This window comes from Perissodus microlepis, chromosome 12, assembly GCF_051167445.1.
Source record: "Perissodus microlepis isolate ML-2025 ecotype Zambia chromosome 12, ASM5116744v1, whole genome shotgun sequence".
Lineage (NCBI taxonomy): Eukaryota > Metazoa > Chordata > Actinopteri > Cichliformes > Cichlidae > Perissodus > Perissodus microlepis.
Window position 1 is genome coordinate 30,239,486 of NC_140472.1, and position 20,460 is coordinate 30,259,945.

At 38.2% G+C, this 20,460-nt stretch overlaps 1 protein-coding gene across 4 annotated transcripts in view; it reads right to left on the minus strand.

Annotated features, from left to right (window-relative positions):
* The window catches only part of taok3a (TAO kinase 3a), a 62,969-nt gene extending 42,509 nt beyond the window's left edge, over positions 1–20,460 (minus strand). The window contains exon 1 of one of the 4 annotated variants that reach the window (XM_084947454.1): positions 20,221–20,460. The gene's annotated coding sequence lies outside the window, so the exon portion shown is untranslated. The other 3 variants (XM_084947456.1, XM_084947455.1, XM_084947457.1) reach the window with 3 other exon arrangements.

The following is a 20,460-nucleotide window of genomic DNA, read 5'->3' on the forward strand; positions in this document are numbered from 1 at the left end:
CCAAAAACCCTCACAAAAAAAACCCAACAAAAAACAAAGGATTCATGTTCCCTGTAACACAAACACTAAATAAGAATGGTGTTAACAGAAGCGCAAGATGAAAACATTTTTAAAGTATACTCCAAATAATGTCAGCTGGATGTTCCACAACACTTGTGGATGATATTCTGCAGTCAGATTATTTAAACTATTTAGAGGGGGGCAAAAAGGCATCGCTCAACAACAAAACTGTATTCCAGCTGTGAAACATAGTGGAGGCCAATATCATGGCTTGCTACCCCAGGGCCTGGATGCTTTGCAATAACTGAAGAAACTTTGAATTCAAATCTGAATCAAGAAATTTTACAAATAAAAATGTCAGGGGAGCAGTCCATGACCCTAAAACGTCAGAGAGGGTGAGTGATGCAAGACAATTACCCAAAACTCAAAAGCAAATGAACAACACGATGATTTAAAGAAAAAGAGAGCACAAGAGAGACAAATGTCTTGTTTACCAATGGCCGCTGTGCCATGACCTGAAGAGAGCTTGTCAATCAAGTCATCCAATAAGTAAGCCAAACCCATATTTTACAAAGATGATTTCTCATCAAAACAGCTTGGGTTCACTATATTTTGTTAGTAATCAATGCCAAAAACTGGTTATTCCAAATGGTAAAGGATTCAAAAACTTTTGTTCTTGCAAATACACTGCCAGAATACATAGCAAAAACAGGTTTAAGAACCAGCATTTAGACAGTCACTGGGTCACTGATGGTGGTGTATAAAGTGCGCTATACTGTGTCTCCAGACAGCTTTTTTGATCATTCAAGACAGAAAAACTTTGAATAAATCTCTAATTGTAAAATAATGCCACATAATTGTTCCCGGTCACTACTGTCATTAACACATGTTGATAATCTTAAATTCTTTCAGCCTTTAAAGATATTCACTGTTAAAATGCATTTTCAAAACAGCCATGAAAGTCCCTGAAAGACAATGCTTCAAAGCGTCAGACTCTGTGCTGTACTCTTAGTGAAGTGAAATTGAAGGCTCATACCCGTATCTTCCAAAAGGTCAAAGCGCAAGTATGTGTAAATTGTGTGTGACATGGGTCCAGTGTTTTGAGTGAGTCTAGTGCATAAGAGATAATGTTACCAGCACATTGCTGCAGCTACTGTGAAGTACATGCCGAAAGGGGTGATTAAGTTACTGTAATCAACCATAAAGTGCCAAGACATGCCAATTCACTGTAACCAAAATAAGGTCCTGGTTCATCCAATATTACCATAGTGTTACCCAGTCCCTCTATTTAAGCAGAATTGGTCAGAACAGAACCTAAGACTTTAGTTATCTATTAGCAACGAATACTATGAAATTTATTCCATTGCTTCATTTATGTTTATGCTCTTACACAATACTGAAGTTGAAATCCTGCCTCTGAAAGAGGCATATTGTACTTTATATAAGCCTGCAATTATTGCAATTTCAATAATTTTAAAAATTCGGATTCAGGGGCACCTCCAGCAACAATGGCCCTAATGTTACTCGCAATGTCTATTACAGTAGAACGGCTCTCAATAGTCCCAAGTTACACAATGCACACTTGTGACAAAGCAGAGGAGGACGGCCCTTTTGTGTCTTACAGCTTTGTAGGTCAATGGCAATTTTAATCTCCACATTGATGTAGAAAAGCCATTTTCAATTATGTAGACCTACAGAGTGTTATGTAATGAGAATGGAACAAGCACAACCAAGACGCATAAAAGCCTTCACACATGAGAATGATTTGGAGGCCTATTATATCTTTGGCTTTAGGCCTCTTAGACTTGAGAGGCCTAAAAACTTAATCTAATCTGAGATGTGGAGAGAGTAGTGATGAAAATGTATTGAAAATTTCAATAAACAAATAATTAATTAATTTATAAAGTAACTGAATGAAAAATAAAAAGATGTTCAGATAGAAACATTTTGAATTTAATGCCATGTAAATTTAAATCTTAAATTTAAAAAAAAGTTTAATTTCTGTTTGACAATGTGTATTGGAATAAAAAAGTAAAAGCAAGACAAAAAGATTTCTGTGAAGATAGAAATGTTGGTTTGCTAAAAATAAAGTCATTACTTCTGATTGTTTGCACTGGAAAAACTGCTTCTATCCATCTCGGCACAGTGAAAGATAATGCCAGCAAAATCAAATCACACAGATAATCTAACATAAATCTCAGCATATACAAGGATCATCTTTGAAATGTTCTTTCCAAGACCTAAAAGTTCAGAGGAGATTATTCTGAGTTGCTTTAAAACATTTTTCCATCCAAGAAGCTACAAAAGTATTTTATCCTAATTTGGAGTCTTGTAAAGCAAATTCACAGTACCCAAGCCTCTCTATACGAGTGATTTTCATTTGTACTGAGGTAATGAAGTAGCCAACCTGTGTGGTACCTAAAACATCCCCCAATTAATGCATCGCCAGCATACCTTGTGCGTTGGACACATGTGCACTTGTCTGAAAATGGTAATGAAAGCTAGGCATACTCACACATATGCAGGCACACAAACATACGCACAGCACTGGTCACACTCATTCTGCTGCACAAAGACCATCCTTCATTCACTGTGAAAGCTTTTTCAGAGAAATCCCATGAATACAGAGGGGTCGGTCTGTGTGTCTGTCCCTCTAGAGCAAAGCCTGGAGTTTTCTCATTAAAGCCATTCATCCTCTCTGGCAACTATCTGTGCTAGTGCCTTTTCAGCTGAACATTTTCTTCCAACCCTGTCAATAGTGTGTGTGGTCTACTGTCTTGTTTTTTTCCCAAACTCACAGTCTCTCTCACACACTGTCTTTTTCCAAACCCCTCCTCCCTAAATAAATACAAACACAAACACACACACATACACACACACACAATGAAACAAGTAAACACACTAAGAGCAGTGTCACAGAGCCCCATCACCAGGCTGCTAAATTATTCAACAGTCCCTCACAGCCAATTTTGCACATAAGAGAAAGTAAAAGGTGAAGAGCAGGAGGTTTATCTTTGGGCACGTCTGGCTGGGAGCTGTAGGATCAACAGGTTACAACCACACACACAACAAAGAAAGAAGTAGAGATGACGAGCAGGAGAAGAAAGCATTTAACTACAAAAGCTCCAAATTATTCAAAACAGGGAATGAGATGCTGTTCCACTTGTGATGAGAGTAGGCCAAGTCTCCCTTTACTTTGAGCCTTCTGCAGTCCACTATACACTTAGTACAACAACTGTCAACAATGCATATCAGCCTTAAGTAGCAGAGTCTCTGAAGCAAATTCTTTAAATGTTTAGTGGTTGTTTTTGTTACAGTGCATACATTTGATCTGGTTAGTTTTGTTAGTTCAAGCACAACAAATAATTTCACATGATGTGCAGTTCCCTGTAACCTATAGCAGTGGTCACAAGTTAACATACATGATAATTTTGGTTTGTAATTATTTTATTGAACTGCTCCTTTTTCCATGATGGAATGATTGTTCAGCATACATCTTTAATGCCTTTAAATAAAATAATTTAATAAAAAAATTTGAATATATACAGCCTCAAACACATACCCGCTAATATTTGGTTATATATCAATTGCAAAAAGAACAAGAAAGAGGGCAGTTCAATAAAAAATAAATAAATAAATAAATAAATAAATAAATAAATAAATAAAAAAAATAAATCACTGAACGGCCAAATTACCATGACATTCATCTATATGGTGTGTGTGTAGACTTCTGACCACAACTCTACATGCGCACATCCCTAGAAAAATGGCCATCCTATGTTGCAAAGGAAGATGCAATTTGTTCTGGGTATATTACCAGTTTGGTGGGCAGCACAGTATTGAAGCTGTATTAATGAAAACAAGAACAGCAATTTAATGCATTTAATTGGCAATTTAAAATGTTGCCTCTCTCTCAGAAATATATGGAAGGTGGTGAGACCACCATTTTCATTGGAATAGGTTTTGTTCTGAACAGATTTCTGGTTTTAAACTTATTCAATCCTAACTGAACAATTCTAAAGTTTGCACCAAAAAAGTAAAGAACCACCCCAGCTGCTTAAAAAAAAATCCAAGCAAGAGTTAGAAGTTCTCTGTTTTTTTAATTCCCAACAGAAAACATATTTCTAAATGTAAACTGCAGCACAGGATTTTTAGTTGCTTTTTTATCTGACAGCTGCAGTCACCACTGTTATCTTGATAGTTTTAAACGATAACTATGTCATACTGTGAAATATCTGCATAGATAATCTAGAGTTCAATAGTTAATTTTCCCCTTAATGAGGAAAAATATACACAGAAAATCTGATCTCAATATGGTAATAAAAACTTATTAAAGTATCAGAAAATATGTGTGAGAGCTCAGGTAGTATATGCACATTTCTACAAGTGGATAACATAACATTCAGAGGAATGGAAAATTAGGACCAAAATTTGTGACTGCTATGAGGGTAGGGTGACTGCTCCTATAATGTAATGGCCTTGTAAATATTTTACACCTAGACAGACATTCATTTCATAGTTGTGGTGCTTTTTGGCCAGTGTAGGCACACAGCAAATCAGTGTACTTGACTTCTTTATGGCACTTTTATGTTTGTCAGACATTCAGTTTGTCTGAGGATCCCACATCAAATATTTCCATGTAAATATTTTATCTACAAACTCTAAATCAGAACATCTCACACTGGCTTTAAAAAACTGAACAGGCAGTAAGCACATTTTTTTGTTTGTTTGTTTGTTTGTTTGTTTGTAAGAACAAATTGCATCTTCCTTTGCAACAGTTTAAGTAAAGGTTTCTATTTACTCTACAGTTCAAATAAACAAAACTGATATGAAAAAAGCAAAGGGATTAAAGAGGTTAAAGATAGGCTATTAAAAGAACTGAGAACAGAAAAAGAAGGACAGGGAAGCATGCAGTCAACAAGGCCAACAAAGCACGAGACAATAGAGTTATTGAACTTTGACATCAAACACAGACACACCTTTGTTCCACTTTAAGGTGGATGAAAACATAACAGGATTTTTACGACTCTTTTCTACACATACAGACAGTGCCAGAGAATGAAGACTGCGTTTTGATATTTATGTTTTTTGAAGTAAAAATCTTCAGCACTTTCAACTTTGTTGTAATTTAATATTGATTTTGGTGTTTAATAAAGTATAGGCTCTAAAATTTTAACTAAAGAGAATAAATCTGTTTCTTTAACTGTTAAGATTCAGTATTAACACAGACATATGTCAAAATATAACCGTTAAGGAACTGGTATTACCATAACCAGTATAAAAATATTTTGAATCTTACCTAATCTCAGAAACAGTTAAGCTCCGGTGTGCTATTTTATGACCCTTACAGCTGCGTCATGGCAGCTTTCTGTTGTATATTTTATCTTCTATGACGTACCTGCAATTAAAACATGTCTAAATGTGGGAGGTCCATGTTTATGTAATTCCTTTTCTCCTGGGCAATCATTTTGGTCAAACTCTATTTTTTGAAAACCCTCGTAGGCCTTGCACAGGATCAGTTCATTATTTTAAAAGCACGAATCCACCAGCGCCACCTCCTCTAAGCTGACTCACTGAACAAACACCAACATGCACATGTTGGATTTATGCAAATTATATCCAAAACATTCAATTAATCTGAAGCGGTTTGCAGGGTTTGCGCGCACCTTAGCAACAATGACTTACTCATGGTCCCCAGGAGAACGTGATGTTAATAAATAAATATAAATACAACCATAAAATAACACTTGAATTAGCCCCAGGGCTCACACTAACCTAGATATTCTCTTTTTAGCTTGGACAAAATTTGTACGCTGGCTTTGGGCTGTGTGTCAGTATGAGTATGTACAGTATGAGTCAGTAAAAGTACACTTTCCTGTATGTGTATACAGACAGAGGTAATATGTGCTAATAATGGGTCTTTTGATTAAAATGAGAGAAAGATTGATGGCAGATATTAAGAGAGGATAAAAGAGGTCTCTGTCTCTAGAGCTCATAATAATGTTTAGTCTTATTGAAGTAACTGGTGAAATGAAAGTAATTGCATCCTTCTTCAGAAATGAAGAAGCCTCTTGGATGAGAGGTGAAACCATTTTTCAAACCTAAAGTCCATTTGGCTTCTTTTGTAAAGCTCTTAAGACTAATTGCATCTTTATTTGATGGACTGTATTCATCTATGTTTTTACACAGCATTTTGGCTTGAGACCCCTTCAAACAAACAAATTATGATTAAGAACTCAAGAACTCTTCGACTTGATAACTGTACCTTTGTGGTCTGAAGTCACAAGTGACTTAATTTATGGCCCAGAGTAATTAGAAAAATGTACCTCTCAAAAGTATTTGTTTTCCTTTTTTAATTGGCACTTTCCAGACACTAAACAACACAGATCAAATTCCTTTAAAACACCATTGCCTTTTAGGGAAGTTTCAAAAACATCACAAGAGTGAAAGCACAGATGGTATTAAAATGACTGCATCACTTTAAAACTGAAATAAACAACTTTTCACTGATGGGATTAGTTACACCTGTGTTTTTCTTGCTGTGAAGTGTTAGGATGTCCAGGAACAGATAATAAACACACAACAGCTGTAGTCCAAAACAGTTTCTCCACAAAATTACCATTAGTAGATTGTTGATAAAGCCCTTTATCATTTGCAAATCCTTTCATTTTATCTTTTACTTAGACACTTTTATCTCTTTTAATATGTTTTGTCAGTTGTCTTATATAATTAACTTTACAATTATGTGAACTGAAAAAAATTATTTGGTTTGCCTCAGAAGCATTTATATTTCTGTATGAAACTCCTGAGGGTGGAGAGCTGCATCGATCAACTGACAAAGTCCTCCAGCAGCTCTTGTAACTATAATGGGAGCAAAGGATAAAGTAAGGTGACATCATTACAAAGTGACAAAGTGTGGAGTGGGAGTGGTGCTTAAGGTGAACCAATGGCTCGGGCAAAACATTTGACTGTAACATGAGTCTTCTTTCAATCCTGGCAATAATTGTTCAAGTTCAAAGCATGTTTAAGTTCCATAACAGTAACCACATGTCACCATGACCATAAAGGTCAAGACACAGACAGATGATCGCATCCTGCTGGGGGCATCAGATCAGAAAACAGTTCACTATGTAGCCCAAAAGGGCATGGACTAACAATGGCTTGGTAAGAAGAAAGGGATGGGAATTCATACAAAAGAAAACAAAAACAAATAACACTTATGTCAGCCTACTTGTTGTTGCAAGAGATGTGGATTCCTGCTTAATAAGATTTAAGTTCTTTTTCCTTCACTGAGCCATATTTGATTCATGTTGTTAGACAGTTTACAAACAGCAGAAGTCAAAACTCTGTCATAGGTCTTAAATCAAGAATGCTATCCTTTCATTGTTTTGTTTAATGGATTTCTGTGTCCTGAAATGATCTCCCACTCAATTACATATCAAGATACCAGCATTTTGCAAAACATTTTGCTTCATCTTCAAATTTGTTATGACCTGCTCAGGTGATAGTCCAGCTAGGTAATGGGCCTGCACTATAGATATTAATGACAGGGTTGGGTGACTGAGGCCAGTCAAACAGAGCAACAAGGTGTAACCTGCAATCATCATCCCACAGACAAGCCTAATTTAATCTGTAAAACTCAATTGTGTGTCACCAAGTTTAGAGTATTTGTCAGACTCTGTCTACATACTGTCGGGTGATGACACCTACTTTCAACTAACAAGCACAATCATAGCTCTCTAACCCTGGCAAATTACTTTTTAAAATTATTAAGGTATTAGTGTCTTTGCATCTTTTACAGTTTTACAATGGAAAAAACCCATCTACGGCCATATTAATAGCTATAATTACCTGGTTGGAATATTCTAAATCTTAATATTGCAAACATTAAATTTTCTACAGTAAAACAGAAGCTACAACATTTTTAGCAGCTTCTAAATAAGCCATCAAAACTTTTACATCATTTATGTTTTGAAATTTAAACACTAAATTGATTTATAGATTTTCACAGGCAAAATACATGTATAATGTGGTAAGTGAGGGCAAGCATAATTTAAGAAAAAAAAATCCTTCCACATGTGCAACCTGTAATTTTTACGGTTTTGATTCACCTAAGACAGGTCCAAGCAAAAAGCCCAAAGACAACCTTAAAAAAGGGTATGGAATGATTGCATGCTATGCCAAGGATGATGGCATTTGGTTTTGAACCACACTGAATCAAATTTTTAACTGGTTCTTCTTCTGCACATGCTCCATTCCTCTCCCTAGTTTCAAAAAATTTGTTTTTATTGTAATCTTTTAATGTATTCTTGCTCATACAAATAGATTGACAAACACATAACTGCATACATATATCTGCCCTGTATCTCACCTTGAAACAAAAAAAGCATGTATTTCAGACGATTTCCACTTCACTAGGCCTCTACTGCTTTTGAATGCTTAAACAAAAGTGGCATAATCAAAAAACTACAGTCACATGAGCAGAGCAAATTATTCTTTCAGAGTATAGTATGAAGGACATTTACTGCAATGATGTCATGACTAAATATATAACCATAGTTTGCCTACGATAATGGGTGGGTGAAAGGCAAATCATGGGGCTCAGCACGTTGATATTTTTCCACCATAATGTTTTCACACCTAAAGAAATCAACTGAACCAAGACCCATAGTTTTCAATTTACACAAGTCGAAAATGATATTACAGGTACTGTGTGAAATGCTTAAAATGTTCATTTTAAAAGCCATTTCTGGTGCTAATGTAGTTTAGGTAAGAAAATAGGAAAGTAACAAATTTACTTTGAAGTAAAACCAGGGCCTCGTGTGTCTTTACATCATTAGGGGAAAAATCCCTTTTTTGATTCACAAAAAAAGGAAAACAATTAGGCGTAAATGCCCTTTGGTCAAAGAGGTCTCAGCATTCAGGTACCGAGCTGTTACTGACACTCTGTGACACACTGGACTGCTTTTGGTTGTAAACTGGTATAAACGTGTGTAACATCCACTGCCATTGGCCATATCTATGCAGGCTCAGCTGGGGCTGGATGACTAGATAGGCCATATCGACTAGGCAATAACCATGGGACTGTTTATGACACTATCAATTCTCAACTATATTGATTTTCATTGTGGTTGAAAAAAATATTCTTCAGTTCCACACATAAACACACAAGAGCTGTGGATAGTTGCTCAGGTGGTAGAGTGGATTGTCCACTAATTATTTGATACCCAGCTCCTTTACATGCCAATGGGCAAGATACTGAACTCAAGATTGCTCCAAATAGCAAACCGGAACCTTTCTCTGTTGTCAGTAATGTGTTTCAGTGTTTCAATGAGCAGTCAATAAAGTACTTTCCAGCACTACTAGGGCTAAAATGAAACACATAATTTGCCTTCTGTTGAATAAAACACCCCCCATCAAATCAAGTTTTTCAGATGGGCTGTATTGTTGCATAATTCCAATAAAAAAAACTAAGAAAAAACACACCCACAGCACAAACACAAAGGAGATATCCAGTTCACTTAGGCGAAAAGGCCTTACAGACGCCAATAATATTTAAAGGAATATGATTTGAATTCTTTACTTAAAACATGACATGGCAAGTACTGATAACTGAGGAATTTTACACAGTACTGTACTCATCAATTTTAAGTTCTTCAGAGACTTGAACACTCTTTGCTCTTTGAGTCTTTTAGCAATAGCCTTCACTAGGCATGTCCTTGAGACCACAGTAACAAGTGGTAGTGGTCAGATGCCCACACCAGACAGTGAATCATCCAACTGCTGTAGCCCCATTCTGCTTTCCCAAAAGGCCATGCAAAATGCATGAGCTTGAACGTATGAGAAAATGCTCACACACAAACACTTTGTACATGAACAGTCACACAAGAATACACATAGTCACTACATGAAAGTATAGTCACTGAGGAAGGTGCACGAAAACACACAGACAGGGATTTTAACTTGTGGAAGTACACATCAGCTGATCTAGTTTCAAATGTGTGCATGCACATGTATAGTGAAGGGCTGAGTTGAGTGAAGTGCTACTCTAAAGCCCAACAGGATTTTCCAATCAAGCAGCAGAAAGATTAATAGAGGCCTACTGCATGCTTTATGGTGAAAGCCGTGCAAAAGAGAAGTCATTACACTGAGTAGGACATGTAGCCGCTACTTGCTGAGTTTTGTTCATAATGAAATTTTAATAAGAGCAAAATTTAATAGGCAGGTTGAGCTGCCATTAGCTGGGAATGACTGACGCTCCAGTGCCATCACTGGAACTCAAACTACTACGGTCTTTGCATATGAGCATTTGCCTCCAACAGGGTGAGTGAATCAGATTTCCCTAAATTCTGTAATCTGGTGCAAGAGACTTAGAACAAAGATTCAGATTCCTTGCCTGGAGAAGTATCTTAATCTTTTCAGTGGCCTTCTTTTCTTAATCTGCCGAGCAAGGTTTGTCGAATTCAGAGCAATACTGCCTTCTCTTCAGACAAAGCCAAAGCAATGAACATGAGTCTACACTAAATCTCACAGCTCAGTGAATGGATTCCATTTAAGACTCCTATGTGGGACAGATGAGACACCCTTTCTGACTTTCTTGAAGGCCGTGTTCTTGGAGGAATAGCGATGATGTCATGCAGTCTTTTGTTGAGCCCTCATGGGATGTTGCATATCACAGTTATACATTAATGGGTAGGTCTCACAAAGATGTCAGCTTTATAATAGACTGAATAAAGCCGTCCTGCAAGCGCTAGCGTACCACTGCCGTTTTCTAATGGAGCCTGTGTCTGTCAGTTAACCGTGAAAAAACCAAAATAATGATTAAAAAAAAAAATTATAAGGAGTAGGGCCATAAGAGGTGTGTGTCAAAGCCTGCATGTTGTTCTAGACAAACACAACAAACTTTGCTTGCTCATGTCACAGTGCCTCAACTGATTTAGTTTTATGTTAATGAGAATCAAAGGGAACATGTATTTTTCTTGATTGATAATCTGTCAAAAGTATGTCTCAGTGCATACAACACTTCAGGAGAAACAGAACCTATAACCTTTTTTTCTTTACTCTGCCTTTTAAAAAGAAAAGACAGCATGCTAAAGTAAAATGAAAGAGAAAGATGAAGGGAGGAAATTAAGCAGAGGAAACCCCAAAAAGGAAACATGCATCTAGGCCACTGAGTCATTTCCCGTGTGTTTTGCTTTTTCCTCTTCTTTTTTCAAATATACACTGACAGTATAAATTATGTACATCATCATTGGAGTTTACACAGAGTGGGAGAGGGCCCATGGGTTTTAAGCTTTAGGATTTCAGCTTTTATCCCCTGTAAAGTCTGCCCGCAATTAGTCTGGGAATTAATTCAGGCTCAGAACTTAGCCTCCCCCCTTTCCTCTTTTAGATCTTTACTGATTCATCCAAGCCTCTTTTACTCACACTCAAAAAAAAAAAAAAAAAAAAAAAAAAAAAAACGACATGGGGAATAAATGTGATATCTTCCCCATGGAGGCCAGATTTTACCCATACAAATAACTTAAAGGTAACACCAATGTTATAGAGAATTTTATTTAAAAAGTTAGTGATTTGTATTTTTATGCCATGTTGTGATGAGGATGGTTCTGCATATATGTGCATCTGTTAAGGAGATGTGGTTGGTCTGGTCAATTATGAAGAGTAATAAAAAATAAGAAATTCCGTAACACTTCCTGCTGCACTTAAATGGAGCATGGTTCAGTGATCCAGCTGCAACAAGTGCTACCAGTAAATATTCTAAGTCGAGATTTTATGAAGTGCCCTCGCAGTATTCAAGACTCAACAAGGTAGATGAGATCAGGAGTACAACCAGAACCACGCTCAACAGTTTCATCAACATTCACACGGTTCTGCACTTTGATTCTGTTCCCCAGGGCCAGAATGACAGTGCTAAGTTTAACTATAATGACCTAAGCCATCCGAGGGAGGAGATTCATTGCAAAAGTCCTAATCTGTTGTATGTATTATTGTGCCAGTGCATGCCCACTCCAAGCTATTTCTATGTGGCTTTTTTTGGCCACACCAGCAAAATTATGACTCCTAATTTGCCCTACATGCCAGAATTGAGTCCAAGTATATTTGTTCTGATTTTTACATAAATTATGTCCACTTTTCAGCTGTCTCTCAGAAATGAAACGACTGCCATTTTGCTGTTCTCAGTTTCACTTTGTATCTGCTCTTCTTGGAGGTGCAGGCACACACAAACACACATAGTGTAACAGAGTGCAGAGGAGAGCAACAAAAAAGCAGTCAGATACTCATCACAATAGGGGGCATCAGGTGACTCATAGCCTGTAAAAGCTACCCAGTGGGTTTTTTTTTTTTTTTTTTTGTAAAGGCTAAAAGTGTTAACAATCTTTTCACGCTTGTGTTTCATGTTCAAACAGTAAGGTTGGAAATGAAATGTGAAAGGGGGAAAGGTGTGGCTATATATTCCAGTCTGAGATGGTCATGCTCTAGAGCAGCGGTCCCCAACCTTTTTTGCGCCACGGACCGGTTTATGCCCGACAATATTTTCATGGACCGGCCTTTAAGGTGTCGCGGATAAATACAACAAAATAAAACTAGTACCGGTACCGAAAAAAAGAAAATTTATTCATAACACACGTGAAAAGACCAAGGAAAACCGAGTAAACGATAAAAACGATAACAAAATAACGCTGAAAACCGATAAAAACCATACATTTCACACCTGAGCCTCAACTCTCGCGGCCTGGTACCAAACGACTTACGGACCGGTACCGGTCCGAGGCCTGGGGGTTGGGGACCGCTGCTCTAGAGCAGTACTCAGTGGTCCTGAATTTTGTATATAGCACTTCTAAACTTTTATTTTACGAAGTTATATCTAGAAAAAAAAAAGGAAATTCTCCTTTGATTGATGAATTATTTTAACAACTAATGTATTATTAAAATGTTTTTATCATTTAATTTTATGCCCACAGATTTAGTTTTAATTAGCTGTTAACTGACAATCAGGTAGTTCTCGCAGCAAGATCTGTAATACTAACAATCTCAACTTCATTGTACTTTTTATGTGATCCATTAATAGAACCAGATGAAAAACGCTAAAAACCATTGTGTGCAGCCTAGCTGTATGCAACTTTCTTTCCTATCACAATTTTGAAGGTATTCAGCCTCATTTCATGCTCCAGGACACATGTAGAAAAATAGCAGTGCTAGACAGATTTTAAGAACAGTGTCATTAATCAGTAAATTGGTAAAATTGGTAAAGTCTTACTATCCCTGCATCTCTGCTTTAATTGTGCACTGTGATATCACTGGTACACACTGATAGAAGGTCATGAACCATGTGGTCAACAAAACTCTACAGTTCTTTATGTGTTGCCAAATCAATAATTAATCATGTGCGTTTTTGTATTGCAAATATTTTTTGATACAGGGAAGTGGCATAAATAAATAACAGGAACATTTTGTAACAAATAGCCAAATATATCACAGTCAGAGAAAGGATGTTTTCATGTTTGAAGAGGAATAAAAAGGAGTGGCAGACCAACAGAAGCTTTTAGACTTGATGAATATCAAGTACTGACCAATGCAGTGCCTGCAGCTGATCCTCTGTTTCATTTATTATCAGAGCAGTCATGTGTAATGGAGTACCAATGCTCAGCACAGCTCATTTAATTTCTCTATACAATGAACAGTTTGAAAGCTAATCAATGAATAACTTCTTAATTATACTGTGTATTATAATAATCACAACTTAAACAAGCAACTTGAAGCTTGGCATCTAATCCAGCAGTAATATTGGCTTGATACTTCATTCTAAATTGTTTATGAAAGCACAATAGGCTTTCCTATCTGACATGGCTCCTGTATCATACCAGGAAACAATAGCTGGACGTGGGTCAGGCTGGCTACCGTCTATGACAACCCAGTGAGGGCGTGTGCATGTCGGCTTCTTTGATACCCTCTTGGCCTAACAATGCAAGTACTTCCTATCTAGCCGTCTGGGACGATATCATCCTTGCAATTATGCTAAGGTTTGCAGCCTTCTGGGTCATGATGAGAACCTGTGTGTGAGAGAGTGAGTGAGTAAACTATAATGACTGAGGGAAGCAGTGGGGCTGGGTGTTGACTGGTAAGTCACAGTGTAATTGGACAATTGTTCAGTTTAACCCCAGGCTCTCAGGGTTCATAAAGGCATCAAAAGCTCTCCTAGTAAACACTATTAAGCAAGAAAGGGGTGGCTGAAGTACTTACTTTGGCTGGCCTTACATTTTTTTTCCATGAGAAACTCCTATGTTCCTCATTCATTATGACACACAACAGTCCGGTTGATGAATACAGAGATAACACAAAAAGCTTAGCTGGAAAGTAGCAACTATGGGAAGAGACGCAAGTGCAAGAGAAATTCAGTGTTGTTTCTTAGTCCAACCTCCATGCCTTGTTTGTCCTAATGTTTTCTTGCCTTTTAATGAAGTGCCTGTGAAAGAAGCCAGGCTGAAATACAGAGTTAGCTAAAAATGAAAAATAAAACTCACATTTATCTTGATACACTGCTGGCTGGTGACAGCACGGCACAATCTCCCCCAGCTTCATCAGAAACAAATCTCCACTTGACCCAATGGAGGCTGTCCAGTCACAGTATTAGAGCTGCACAGAGCTTGGGCAGAGGCCTAGATTCCCTTGGGACTAGGGCGTTTTTGGCATGCACTTTGGTAGCTCACATGATGAGAAGTTATCAAACATTCACATCATGTTAGGTAGCACTACTTATCCTAGATGCTCTATAGATCTTTCAGAAGTGCTATGGAATAAAAGCAATTATAATGGTCACTGCTGGTCACAGTTGACCACAGCATCCACAGTTTTGCCAACATGAAGGTTCTGAACCTTCACACCAATGAAAAGTGCTTTGAAATAAATGAATGAAGTTTGGAGACATGTTAGCAAAAGTGCTGAGTGAAAAATTATGGTGAATAACTGTGTGACACAAAAGCGCTTTGAGCAGCCAAAGGAAGCTCCCAAAATAGATGTGGTGCGGTGTATTACCTCACCCCCACTCACATCAGTAAATGTGTCCATCACATTCATGCATCCTAAGCCCTGCTGACATGCCCCACTCTATGAAGCTCACGGTGCATACTAGAGTTTTCCCAGTTGGCTTGCATGCAGGGGAGAGTCAGCAGAACAGAGGCAAATGGTAGGCCTATGACATGACACTTTCAATTTTTTAAAGACCCATATTACAGTGAACCATGTAGTTCTAAAAATAGTCCAGTCTGAGTCTTTTCCGCCATTCTGCCAGGCTAAATTAAGCCTTAGGCCCAGGAGGGGTAGTGGTGGGCAGAGATAAGACAAGTCAGCCATCAGCATTGGTAATGTCTCTTTGGGTGATGGTGATGGCTCCTCATAATTCCTCAGCACTTCAACTTGGCCTAGTCATAGAAGAGCAGGGATAGGCTTGCACATTTCACGAAAAAAAAAAAAAAAAAAAAAAAAAGGGAGACAGATGTAGTTGGACATAATAGGGGTTGAAAAGAGGGTGAGTGGGGGGGGGCTACTCATAGTCACAGCTGCAACTTCGCCAGGGGATTGGATGCGCACTTCTAATAAAGCTCTGTAATCAAGTCACTCGTGCTAACCTCCCACACCCACAGAGGCTAACTTGCCAAAATGCCTATCTTGTGACACAATTTGAAAGAAAAAAAAATTAAGGAAACAATGGACATGTAGTACATTAGGAAGAATGACGTATTTAACAACCAATATGTGGTGCATAATAGTATGCAGCACATACATTATTGTGCTCAGTGAAGAAATTGAGCCAGATGCTACACTAGTGAAAAGCCTATAAAATCCAATTGGAATTTCCAGATGAATAAGCACACACATACTTAGATCAGAACTGCTGCAATAATTACCTTTTTAGGTGTGCAATATTTTCATTGTGAAAACTTCAGTGGGCAACAGCTGAATACTTCTGCTCAAGATCTAAAGTGGTTGGTCTGACTAATACAGTTTTCAGCTGTGCAAGGTGGCAAGTAAACAGCAGAAGTGGCACACTCACTGGGGAGGCATTTGTTGATGAGACATCTGCTGGGCCGTGGCTTCCCCCCTCTGAGACAGCTTTCAGTAGACCAAGGCCATGACTCAGGTCTGCACCAGCTGCTGGGCCTTGACTAGATCCATTTCACATTTTTCCCCATGATGGTCAGTGGTGCAAATACACCATTGCCATAAAAATCCAGAAGTGATGCCGATAAAAGAAACTATGAGCTGGACATGAATCAACAGATGGTTTATAAAAAGGGCATTTGCTTTGAGGAACTAACCATCTTCACATTTAATTAAATAGACACTCTTAGTTGGACACAAACACTGCTTTAATGCACACCAAAAGAAGATTTAGGAACGCACCCACTGTGAACATGCACATGTGTACCTTAGGTAGTTCTGACTGGCTAATCAAACAAAGTGCTTCTATAGATTAATCCTGCTAACACATATCTGTGCTGGTACTCTCTCTTGCTGGCTTCACAAGACTATGATCGTGCAGCAGTGCAGAGTTTTGCTGTCAACTGAAATCATCATTAAAAGCAGTACGCATGAACACATCAGTGGAGGGGGTAGAAACGGCATAATTCTCCTTACCATCTGAGACAACATTCCTGTATCAGACATCCTAAACCAGATCACTGCATAACATTAAGCCTGACAGAAGCCCTTTAATATTGATGTGCCCTGCCACTGTAGCATAAACCACCAAACTGCTGTGGCACTGGATAACTGACAATTCTGTAATATAGGTTTCAAAAGTCAGCCTTTCATCATGTGAAAGGAAAAAGCTTTTCACTTCAACAGGTTTCACCTAGAAGCAAATTCAGCTCTTTCTCATTGAGGGGTTAAATTGTTGTAAAATATCACAATTGCTGTTTCAAATATGTGGATATGACAATGCCAATAACCTTATTACATAATTGTTTCCAAACTGTAAGAGGCCTACTAGTAGGCTTGTCTAGGTTTTTCAAAAGAACAGGTCAACTCGATAACTTTAACATTCACATAGGGGGACTGGGAGTTTAATTTCTCGATTATAGCTGATACAGTTAAACTCTTCCCAGTGATAAGTTTTTAGGTTGTTTTTTTTTTTAAATCCCAGCTTCTGTAAAGCTAGTAGAGGGCTTCAGTGGCTTCTAGTTTCTCTGAAATAAAACAAATCAGGATTTCACTGAGACAGACAGAGATTGCATTAGACGCTGCAGCATATTACAAGACCTATAAAGGGCACATAGAGGTCAGGACAACTATTATAACTAATGTAGCCTGTTTTATAAGATGGCAGTATCTGTTGTACAGATAATCTGCTGCAGCCCATTGTACATCCCAATGACATGTGGACAGACCCAGAAGAAGCAAGCCACGTCTGTCATAAAAGACTGGGAACTGTGGTTTCCATTCTGCTGAGTCCATTTCTTCTTTGTGACATTAATGCAATAATTTGAAGATCCCAACAGAATAAATTCTCTCATTAGGATAAGGGATTTGGCTATGGAGTAGAACAACAGAGTCAGAGCACACTAAGCCATCATGTCTTTCACTCTCTCTCTCCAAAATGTTGAATCCTTGCAGGTTTGAATTAGATTACTAATTTTGAGGCTGTCCTTCCCCATTGTTCTATTTCATGATGCCTTGCCTTCTTGAAAGCACTAACTGATTTCCTGAATTCATGAGAATACAGACACACACACACACGTGCGCGCGCACACAGACACACACGCACCTCTGTCTCCTCTACATCTCTGCACTGAGTATTTGTTTAAATAGTTTAGTTTTTTATCAACAATTAAAAAAAATAAACAAGATAAAAACAAATAAAAATGCAAACAAAAAAACAGGAAAACACTCATTTTGTTAATATACAAGGTAATTCATACCCAAACAACTTTTTTTTTTTTTTTTTTTTTAACATTAAAGACAAAACATTCTGTGAACATTGTAAAAATGGGTATGGGATGGCTGTTGCTCACTTCACACTGATTTCCTATTAGATCCACATCATCCACAAAAATCAAAATGTTACCCAAACCATTTCAATTATACTTTGTGTCTTTTAATATATGTGTTATTCTATCTAGTGGAAGAATTGACATTATTTATCTTATCCTGTGGGTAATATTTGGCCTCTGAGTGTTTCCCCCACCCAACAAACACGTCACAATTAGCTCTTTGGCATTCAAACAACTGAGGTTCATTAATTGTTCTTCATTTTAATTGTAGTCGTGTCCTCCTGGCTACAAACAGAAAAGAAATAGCTTGAGGTTTAGTGGAATTTCTTTTGAAATCATTTTAGCATATATCACTCCGACCCATTCCAAAAATGTTTTAATCTTTCTACACTGTCACGGTAAAAGCACTTCTTGAGCCTCTTTTAGTGCATAGATCCCTTTTCACTTTGTGGTTTGATCTGAAATGTGAACTAAAATGCTATGTCCATCATTATCTGTGCACCATTAAGCTACATGTACCTTTAACATCTAGTCTATGTTGGGACTGGGGTTGAAACATTCAGAGAAAATGGCACAATCAAAATCATAAAAGGAGATACCAATAAGGAAGTGTGACACTTTCTGTTCCCTATCTCAGTGGAACTGCGATTGGGTGGTCGATGAACCGATTAGATATGAATAATGTGAAAAACGGACAAAACACACTTGCACAACAGTGACGTATTTGCCCTTTGAACAAAACCGAAGTAGGGCACAGAACCTCGGACATAGCACAGAAAGACAAACTTGACAGATGTTATAAAGGGGAACTGACATCAGTTTTACAATACTCACTTAACATTATCTCAAGATGAGTAAACCACTGTGTAAAACTACAGTGTGCAAAATTGATTCACACAGGGTTTTCATCTACAGTGCATCATTCCTAAGCTAAATGACATAAAAGAAAAAAGAAAAAAAAATACTACAAATCGATGTGAATGGCATGCAGGTGCAGTGTCATAATACGGGATTAAATTCCCGCGATCCATGCCTGAAATAGAGTGGGCAGGCTTCTTAAAATAAATCTTTACAAATGACACAGTTTAGCAGTCAAACACGGGTCTGCTTCCTCTCACTCATGCGCTCTACACACAAGAGATGACATCATATTGGGTCAGCTTGGGTTTTAGTGCTCAGCTTGCTATCTACATCTGCCATTTCGAGCGCGTCGTATTAGCCTACATTTACTTTTAACTACTGCCCATTTAATGGAGCACCGTCTCGTGTGCAGGTGAAGATGTCCGGTACAATTCAAGCTATGAATGACTTATATAATAAAACAATGAATGACGTACCGTTGTTGTCTTTGCATTAAATTAGTGCAGTCTAATCCTACAATCTAAATCCTAAAAAACCCCACAAAAACAGAACAAAACAGGGTGTGCAGATCATGATCGCCTGTGTAAAAAGGCTTCAGACAGACGTAGTAAAAGTATGCGTAGTGTCATGCATAGTGGACGTTACACTGTCTCAACCGAAAGCCATTGTGACCGTGCGTTGATAGTAAAAGCTCACTCACAACAATGTGCAATGGAAGGTACCACAGTCATTTTGGACGTGACAGATTCAAACGGACTGACACTCACACTGCGTGAGACTGCTAAAATAACACCAGGGACAAGTTTATACACCACCCAGCCACCTTGTCTGTTGCAAAAAAAAAAAAACCCAAACGTTCACTTCACTACAAGCTGTCATTCGTTTGCTCAGCATACTCACCCCCCGAGGAACAAACCAAACAGCAAAGCTTCTTCTTCGTCAGTTCACAACGTAAAAAAAATATCCACAATTCAGCCTAGGCTTAAAAAATGTGCAATAACGAGCAAACGTGCACACTTCGTTAAAGCCGTTAAAAAGCAAACCTACGCACTTAACCCCAGCGAGCTGATGCTTGTCTCCGTACTCACCACCTCTGAGTTGCGTTCAAACAACAAGCCGAACAACGTCGAAAACAGGCGATGATAGTCATTACCAACTTCAGGTGCAACCTAATCGACACTACTACTCCTTTGTATCCACTTTTACCGCTTTGACATTTAGCTACAGTAGCTCAGCCGTTGAGCCAAGAGGAAGTGTCATTTTCAGTTCTCAGCGCGCGAGGCTTTTAGCACGAGCTGTTAACCGTTACAGTGGACGGGGACAAACGTTGACAGCAGCGCAACAGCAGAGTGAAAAAACTACTCACCTTTTGTAAAATTCGTCCTTGGTGAAAAGCGTACGCACTTCAGGGTTATTTTGTCAGACTCTAGAGATTTCGCTGTGACTTCTCGAAGTGCTGTCAGTTGGTCTAGACTTCCTGAATGACGGAGCAGCAGGAGCACAACCCCTAGCCCGTGTTTGACAGCCACTCTGACAGACAGGCGGAAATAAAGTTGTCTCGTGTTGGGAACCGACCGCTGGAGGATGTGCGCTCTGCGCGCTTGGT